This window comes from Melospiza georgiana, chromosome 4, assembly GCF_028018845.1.
Source record: "Melospiza georgiana isolate bMelGeo1 chromosome 4, bMelGeo1.pri, whole genome shotgun sequence".
NCBI classification, from domain to species: domain Eukaryota; kingdom Metazoa; phylum Chordata; class Aves; order Passeriformes; family Passerellidae; genus Melospiza; species Melospiza georgiana.
This window is the reverse complement of record NC_080433.1, coordinates 15,905,472-15,914,885: the sequence shown is the minus strand read 5'-3', so window position 1 is coordinate 15,914,885 and position 9,414 is coordinate 15,905,472.

The following is a 9,414-nucleotide window of genomic DNA, read 5'->3' as shown; positions in this document are numbered from 1 at the left end:
CCTGCCTTTCTCTTGCCTACATGTTTGTAGTTTAAGTGGGAGTCTCAGAGGAAGGCAACCCAGTGGCTCAGTTCAGTGGTTCTGTGTGTGTGTGCTACAGATTGGATTTCCATTCCTTCTGTCTGGTTTCCTGGCTTGGCAAAGGCAGGCAGTGCTGGATCTCCTGGATGAGTGGAGAAGAGAATATCTCAACTCCCAGCAGCAGTCTCTCCAGTTAATGAATTATTTATGCTGAAAGGCACATTACAGTCTCCACCAATGCCAAAATGAGAGTGGCTACAGGGAAAGGACCCAAGAAAATGTACCATATGTAAACAGAAGGGAAATACAGAGTATCTTCACTGCTAAAAACAGCAGTACAATAATACTTTTCATTAATACTGACAGACACTCTACTTCTCACTCTGTCTTTGCACACCATCTTCTCTTGAAGGAAAAAAATGATGTTACACTGCAGGTAGGCTGCTTGTGCCTACTTGTCACTTTTATGTTGTGGGAAGAGGCATAAATGTATAGAGGCATTTCCTACAGGTTTTGCAGGCAGGAGGGGCTCTTTAACAGCATGGCAGTCACTTTTTCAGCCTCTGTCTGCGTGTGCATACGTGTCTGCAAGTTACAGAGAGGGACACAGAGAGCAAGCTGTGCGGCTGAATTTAGAAAGTTATAGATGTTCTCATCAGCCCCATGCAATGCAGCAGAGATTCCTTCCAAAAGCCAAGGGAGCAGAGGCTGCAGACAACAGATGTGAAGGGTTTCCCATAACTGTCAATTTTCAAAGTGTTTGCATTGAAAAGAGAGGAGGTGCTATTTTGATTGATATTTCAGGCGCAGTATATAAAGCAGAGGAATTCTTCTTACCCTCTGCTTGTCACACTGATCTCACACACTCTCCGCTGGACTTGGGGCTACTACTGGCTGCATCTGAAAGGCTGAAACTCTCTGGGAATAAAGAATCCTTGTAACAATGCCAGAACCCACCAAGAAGGATGGTAAGCATGACAGAACATTACCTGGGCGTTTCTTACTGACAGGAATTACGAGTGCGCACACACACGAAACACCTTCGAGACCACCTTGCAGACATCAGCTACAGATGATAATAAGAACAATAGCCACATAACATGACTAAATCTTTAGAGATCACTGATCTTTTTTAGACTAAGAAATGACCTTCAGGCAGGGCTATAGCACAAACATGACTTTGAATGGATATTGAGAAGCTACTTGACGGGGCAAAAGCTGTATTCATTTATTAAAGACGACAGGATTCCTGTAGTGCAATTTGTGGGTTCTCTCTTCTAAGCTATCTAAACTCTGGAAAAGAGGGAAAAGGCGTTTCTTAAGATTTAAAAAGTCAGGACATTGATATGTTTTTCATGCAGTTTTCTAATAGTAATTGAATGGGAAGGATGTGCTGATGAAACAGTTTCATGGTTCTGATGAAAATACATTCTATACATCTAAATGCATAAGTGAAGAATATAGTAAGTTATTCTGTACAGCTCGAACTGGAATAATGTATTTTGCCACATTACAGAAATTGTTATTTTATGTTTCAGAAGGATAGTTACAGTCAGTAATATTGGCCCCTTCTGGGGTGCTATTAAGTTCATAGAAAAGAAACAGAGTATGTAGTCTGCTACTGAGAGACAGAATTGTCCATTGGAGACTGAGGAAAAAGGTGAAAAATATTGAGGGTCTATTATTTAATAATTTATTTAAAAGCTAATGTTGATTTTTCAATAATTTTGAAAATTTAAGCTAAATAAGCTTCTTCTATTTACATTATTTCTATAGCTCTTCTTGTGTTTTTTTTTTTTATTTTTTTCAAATCTGTATGTTTTGGTAAGAATTTTTGGTGATTTATTGACTATATAAAGAGCTTTTGCAAAGACATAATATACAGACTGTATGTGCTTTTCAAATATTGGTGAATGAAAGCTATACACACAGCTTCACTAAGTCATTCCCAAATGCAAAACTGAATTTAATCTTTAAGGTATGGAAAGTATAGAAGTCATTAATTAGCATTTATTTCCCATCAGTCCTGAAAGACCTTCCAGGCTGATGTGTGTAGCTTGAATAGGATTGTTTGATTTAAGACTGACTTTTCAGTAGTATTTGCTTTGAACAACTTTAGAAACATTTTACAAAGTTTATTTTTTTATATTTCAATAAAAATAAATTTCAAAATTTTTTTTTTGAAATATTTTCTGATTTTGTGGAAGGTAAGAGCAGAGTAACTCTCAGGAACATTACTCATTTTTGGGGGACACATGAAAACTAAACTTTTTGCACGACTGAGTCTGAAGCAAGCAGTATAAGCAGCATTGACAGACCAGTGTGATCACTTTCCTCACTGGCCCTCCTCAGGGCTCGAGGACAATGATAGATGAAGTCTCCTTCTGAAAATAGCTACACCAAGTGCACGTATTAATACAAGAGCCTAATCCTCCATATCAAACCTAGAGCCAAGCCCCTTCTAGAGTGTCTTATTTGTAATTCAAATTATTTACACATGTATTAAGTGTCCTTTTTATTTGATCTGTTATTTGACTGGGTATTATACACTTTAATCAGAATGCATTCTGTGCCTGTCAACTCAAAAAAAACCCCAACCCTAAAATATTTATGCACTTTCAAAAGATATGTGCTTTGAAGAAAATTAGTTTGGAGGCTCATGTTTCTTATTCTGTTTAAAATTAGACTGTTTCAAAGATGTTCTTCCAGTGCAGTGATTACCAATGCAGCTCCGTGTTTGTGTTACAAAATAAGTTCAGCAGCTCTGAACAACATTATATTGAGAGTGAAACCATTATATTGACAGTGGAACAAAGGTGATTTTTAATGAGCCAATATTCAGGACCTAAAAATTATTGAAGCATTCTGCCTTAATAGAATTCACAAGGAGAAGAGAGCTCTGGACAACTTATATGATTGGGTTGTACACTGGTTGTTCTTTATTGCACCCAGTTTATTTGCAGCCAGGAGATCAGGGGAGTAACAGGTTTATATTATTGTACTTCAGGGATTCGCTGCTTCCCAAAGATTTTTTTGTTGATAAGAGCCCCCCTGAGCTGTTGACAGTACTTGTATTGTAAGTGTGAGAACCTGCTGTATTTGTGGCAGGAGAATTTGGTACCAGTAATAGTACAATACTGCTACTCGTACAAGCTCTACTCATATCAGCTCTACCAGTAAGAATTCAGAGCCTCACATGGTCATCAAATGCCTGTTCTCATGGTCAGTTCCAAAGCATCAAGAGTTGAGGAAAATTAATCAATGAAGGTGAATCTTGGACTGACTAATTCTGGAAAGTCCTTCCTTCTGGAAATCCCTCCACTTACCACTGGAAGGATTGTCTGAGAAACCTTTGGCAAGCTTGTTGAAGGACTACAATAGAAAATGAAGGGGCAAAAAGAGGCTTAAGGTTTCTGCATCACATGGGCACCTAAGCATGGTTCTTCTGACATTTCCAGCAGAAGCAACCTACTTGACTTATCCCATACTCCTCATTTCCATGGGTCCTGAAAATTAAAAACTGCACACACAAGCAAGTAGTTGAGAAATCAGAAACTGGCTAACACTTGAATATTTAGAAAATCTCAGATGTGTGGGTTTTTATCACTACAGTCCCTGAAGTATGCAGCTTAATTTTTCACAGACACTGCTATAACGAGCTCACAGGCTTTTTTTTTTTTTAGGCCAAGCGCTCTTTGAGCTATTCTAAGATTATTAGATTAACAAAGTGAGAAAATTCCTGACTTGGTGACAGTGTAGCCTCACAAAGAGCTCTTAACAAATAGGATCACCAAATTAAACACACCACTCAACTTAGGGAGGGTTGCTGGAGAGCTTCAGCCTGATGGAATTTGTCACTGCAGAAACAGGCTTCCATGACTAATTATTTAAGGCCTTCATGGTACTCCTAAAAAGTCAAATCCTGTGAATAAGATCAGCTGTAGCTTCTTTGTAGTAGATGGTCAATGGTTGTAGGACAGCTTTGTCTTAGCTGGCCCAAAATATGTGTGCAAGGTGAAGTTTGCATCAATGGGTTAACTGATCTCAGTGGATGATCAGGGTGTGACTGGGTTGCCAAAGGCCTAAACTAGTGCATTTAAATTTAACAGCCTTTAGCTTTCCTGGTGACTAACAAAATAACCCTCCCTCATATAATTACTTCCTGCAATTTATTGCAATCACTCAGTCAATCTTTCCTCTCCCCCCCTTTCCTTTAACCAATACTCATAATAAGAGCTGCTCATTAATTAGGTGCCCTCTTAAGCTGTCACAGGCCATGGCATTTGGACACGCTTTTGTAAAAGTGCCAAGTCTCTCAAGAGCAACCTTTTCAAACTATTTGTGGGCATCATCCCACAGAGACAGGTGCAAGTCTGTCCCCAGTAGGCAGCTCTGTAAATTTGCCTTATTTATTCTCCCCAATCTAGGAAATAATGCATGGCCACAAGTTACCATTCCAAATTTTGAGCCAAAGCATTTATCAACTCCCTGCCAACTTCATTTTCTAAGTGTTTGCAAGCTCTGCTTGAATGATGCTGCCTGGAGCATCCACATTTTGGCAAGGAATCAAAATTAAAATCAGTGTGCCTACTTTAGACAGAGTTTCAGTAAAATTTTATTCAATCTACAAATAGCATAGATGTAAAAGTTGTGAAGAAAACTACTTGCATATACTGTCTGTTAGAAGAACAATCTGTAAAACATGAAGCAATCTATGAAAGGAGGCAAACAGACATAAATACTGCTTTGGAGATATGGCAACACTGCCCTCCATGAAGACACCCAGCAGAAACAACATTTACTTATATTTGGCTTTAAACATATTTTTTTTTTCATTGTGAGATTTTTTTCTATCATTATGTTTGCACTATATTTGTAATATTCTAAATAATGCAACTGTCTGGTGTGTCAAGATAACAGTCACTGTCAAGCAAGTCACTTAGTCATATAAAACATATAAGTAGATATGTAAAGCAGCATTCCAGTGAGAAAATAATCTAAGTATGAAGGTTAAGAGGTAATTAAAGTCAGATTTCTTTTAATATCATATTTTCAGGGTTAGATAATTTTTGATAGGCAAAAAAGAAGATGAATGGGAATTCTGCTTCACTATACAGATTTGGCTTGTGTCAAAATTAAAACTGCTGATGGAAATTTTTCCTGAAAATTCAAGATCCCAGCATGTGAACATTTTTCAGCCCTGTTCGGTGCTTTCCATGCAGAAACCTGTACAACCATTTTATATGGTACCACATGGGCAGTGCAGCTGCTCTCTCCTTGCTGCATGGTGATGCAAAAGAAAAGCACACAGACATCCATCTTCTGCCATCATCATGGCCCTTCTGCAGCACTGACTGCAGAATGCATTCCCATTATTTTTAACTTCCTTCATTCTCAGTCTCAGAGCCAAACCACACTCAAAGTCAGGCCCTGTGTGTCGTTTGCAAAGCTCCCTATTCAAATCGCAGGTAAATGAGTTTTGGAGGATGACGAAAGAGTGAAACCCTAAACCCTTATCTTATTTTCCCCCTCAATTCTTCAGAAAGTTTCTCTTCATCACCTCCAGCTAATAAATTTTAAGCCCTCCCCAAATGGAAAGCAAACTCACGCCCCAGAGCTGTAATCAGATCCCCGAGGGTGGGCTGTGCTCTCGCCCTGCGCCCCACGGGGCAGCTCCTCCTGCACAGACTGTGTGCAACACTGGGACACGGCTTGTTCTTAGATTGCCTTTTCCTCCTATTGCTAACTCCTCTGTGTGCCTCCCACACTTCCTTCTGAGATACCAGAGCATCTCAGGTTCATGCTTTGACCTTCCCCCTCCAGCGCTGCTAAGTTTCAATCAAATTAATTTGACTGAAAATTCACCATGATTTATCTTTGGGCTGTTATGTTTTGGTTTATTATGGTGTAAATTGAAGGCACTACACTAACTTTTTTCCTCATACAATGCATTGACTTAATAGTGCTGAAGGAGGATTATGCAAGATTGATCTGGCTTACTTGCTGTTTGTACTTGTTGTTCGTACAACTCACTTGTTGTTCATACTTGAGCTTACTTGCTTGTTGTTCGTACTTGAGTTGAAAAGCTTGTCCACCCTGCACTGTGAAAAACAGTGCATCTGTGCCCAAGAATAAAATATTTAATATTGTCACACTAAATTGAGAAGCTCATTGAGTTTAGGAGGAAAGCAGGGAACAGCCTTTCAGCAGATAAGAGAGCGCTTTGTACTTGACAAAACTGAATTTAGCAAACAGAGTCTTTGTGCCTCCCTATACTGCACCTGTTGGGAAGATAAATAAAGGCCTACCCAGTTCTTTCCCCTCATACCTCCTAAATATATCACTTTAAGAGAGCTCTAAAAAAACCAACCATGCTACAGTACCCCTCTGTTCCATGAAAAATTGAATGAGCTTTTTCATATTCATTTCAGGGGACTACCAAACAAGGTGGTTGCATAACCAAACAATAGTAGAGAGATCTGGGGGGGCTTCAGTTGTGAAAACGTTTGTAGCTGCCTAATACATCAATAGTCCTCAGAAAATAATTCATGGAATGTATTTCAATGTTTCATCAGGGGACATCCAGAGTGTTCCTTCAAGGGGAAGAGCAAATCAAGTTGGAAAATAAATTACCTGGGGAAATTTCCCTTAGGATAGGGATGAATACTAGACTTATCATTTATGGAGATGCAGAGGTTCCAGTAAATTGGAGGTCCTAGTTTAATAATTGCTCTAGAATGAAAAAGGAGGAAAAAAAATTGTTCTTAGTCAGGCACTAAAGTGACTTTGTCTTGAATGCAAAAATGTAAAATGTCTGTAAAATGACAGACAAGACAAGCGAATAGGATTGTTAACTTCAGTTGTAATTAGAGTTTTCTTAGTCCCACTACAAGCAGTTTTATCTCTTGAGCCTGAGGAGCTGTGTGACTGAGAAGCAGCCCCTTCTAGTAAAGACTTCAAACAAAGGTTCTCTTTTTCACTGCTGTTAGAGAATGGATAGTTGAAGCCATTTTCCATCATTCCACCATCGTTCACTTTATGGCACCGGGAGGTTTTGCTCCTTTGCTTGGAAGAGCTGCCGGTGTTTACAGAAGTAGGGACGAGAGGAGTGGCCTGAGATGAATGTCCATGTTAGTCCATTGAGAATGCTGGTAACTTTGCAAGCCTGCAGAGATCCTGATGGTCTTTACACAGTCCCAGAAGATCTCTGGGTTAGGAACCAGATACCCAGCTGGAAGGGTGTGCCAGTGAACTCGGTGTTCCCGCTCCCGCCGAGTCAGCCGCGCATTAAAGTCAGAGCTGCCCAATCTGCTGCTGCTCAGCTGACCTGCCAGCAATTGCCTAAACATAGGTGCCCTAGTGCCACGTAAGATGCCCTGAGATACACAGAACACCCATCTTGTGCTGGCAGATATGACCCAGGACCCGTGGGAGGCCTGCAACACCATGGAATAGCAGCTAGGAAATGGATGGCCACCCTACAGGATCCCAGTGGCCGTGGTCACCTGTGTGTGTATGCAAATTGAGCCATAAGCAGCAATAAAATGTGAGATAAAAGGTGAACATAAATCAAATTCCATTAATTGTAATGGCAGCTTGTACTCCCAGATCTCATCATAGACACATTCCTGCGCCTCCCTTATTCTTATCCTTATGGTGCTTTTTCTGAGCACCATAAGGATAAGAATGCAGGACTACTGCACAATTTGTTCAGTTGCTGTTTAAGGGGTTTCTGCAGTGGGTAGGTTTGTAAGAAGCCAAGGAGAGAGTTATGTTCCATTATTATTTGCATGTGATACTCAGATGCTCTTCCCCATAAATAAGGGCGTACATTAGGCTCAGGTTACCCTGAGCAGAGAAGAGTGCACCCTTCTGTAGTCTATTATCTGCTTCATGCATTGATAAAAATAAAATAATGCCATTAAAAAAGGTTCTACTGCCATTTTTGGTTATTTTTTAGAACCTGATTATTTTACTTGTTTTATTTTTATATTGATATATTGATATATTGGTATATTTATCAATATATTTTATTTCACGGCTGAATGTTTCAATCAACTCACAATTAAATTGTTGCTCTCCTCTAATGAGAAGAAACAGAAAGCTGCACTCCTGTTCAAATCAATAGTAAATCATCTTCATCCTTTTTATACAAGCTTATTCTCATTTCCTCCAGCAGCTCCATGCTGTTAGATGAATGATTGGTTGCATCAGTGATATTTGTACCTATGGGCAAAAAAGCACTTTTTAAGTAAATAAGACAGTGTTTCTGAATATTCTACAAAGTGTTCAACAAAAGACATGTAGATTTAGGAAACTCCAAGAATTCCCATTTCTGGAATTTATTTTTTGGTGTGGTCTTAGCTTCTAGAGCTCACTGAACTAGCAGATGTTCAGCCAAGATGAAGCAGCTTAGAGAAGAGAGTGAATTAAAGTAAAAGTCCAGTTGTGTGTCCAACAGGATGTGATGCCTTAGGAAGCCATTTAGCAAGCATGCTTTGGTGAAAATTTCTGTTAATCTTCACCACTTCCTGGAATGCTGGAGGGACAGAAAGTTACTCTGCATTCAAGCAGTCTGAAGATAAATTTCTGCTTGGAAACCTCTCAGACTCTAAAATATGCAGCCCACACCAAAGGGAGTGTTTCTTTCTGACTTCCCTCATCCATTGCTGGTATTGCTGGTTTTGCTGTCAGCAATGGCTTAGAACACCCTCTTCTGAACACCAACCACATCCACAACCCTCTCTGCTGGTTGGACAAGTGTTTTTATGTGTATTTTCAGTTCAAAGTGACAAAATAACCTGTGGTCTCTGCTGCACTTAGCCATGGTGGTGTTAGATGTCATAATACTGAGATATTGCACGCCCTGCTTTCTCTTAGTGCTAGGTGGAGGTTAATTCAGGACATCAGAACTCCTGGAGTAATGTTGAAGGGCTGCTGAACAGAAAGCCAAATATGACAGAGTCTCAGAAAAGTTCTAAAAAAAAAAAAAAATCAACCATCCTAAAAAATTGCTTCATGAAGTTTACCACAGAATTGTTTGTTTCAGGAAAGACTGTCACAAATATGATAACTTGTCAGTAGGTCAGTGTGTGTGTTTTTTCTGCCAGAAGGTGGAAGCATGGTTGGATAACTCATTTCAGAGTTTAGAGCCCCTCCACATGCCCTCTCCATGGTCCCAAAATGTACAGACTGTGCAGCAAGAAGGGAGTCCATTTACAGCAATGATCAATGCAGTCACTGCTCTCCCTTCCCTGGAGATTAGGAAATAGTTCTTACATAATTTGCTCTCCCTGGCCCTGTTACTAATTGAAAATAGCATGTGATCTACTTCCTAGGGCAGTTGTCCTTATATGTGATGGCTCCAGCAAGTTATTTTGATCAAGTGATTAT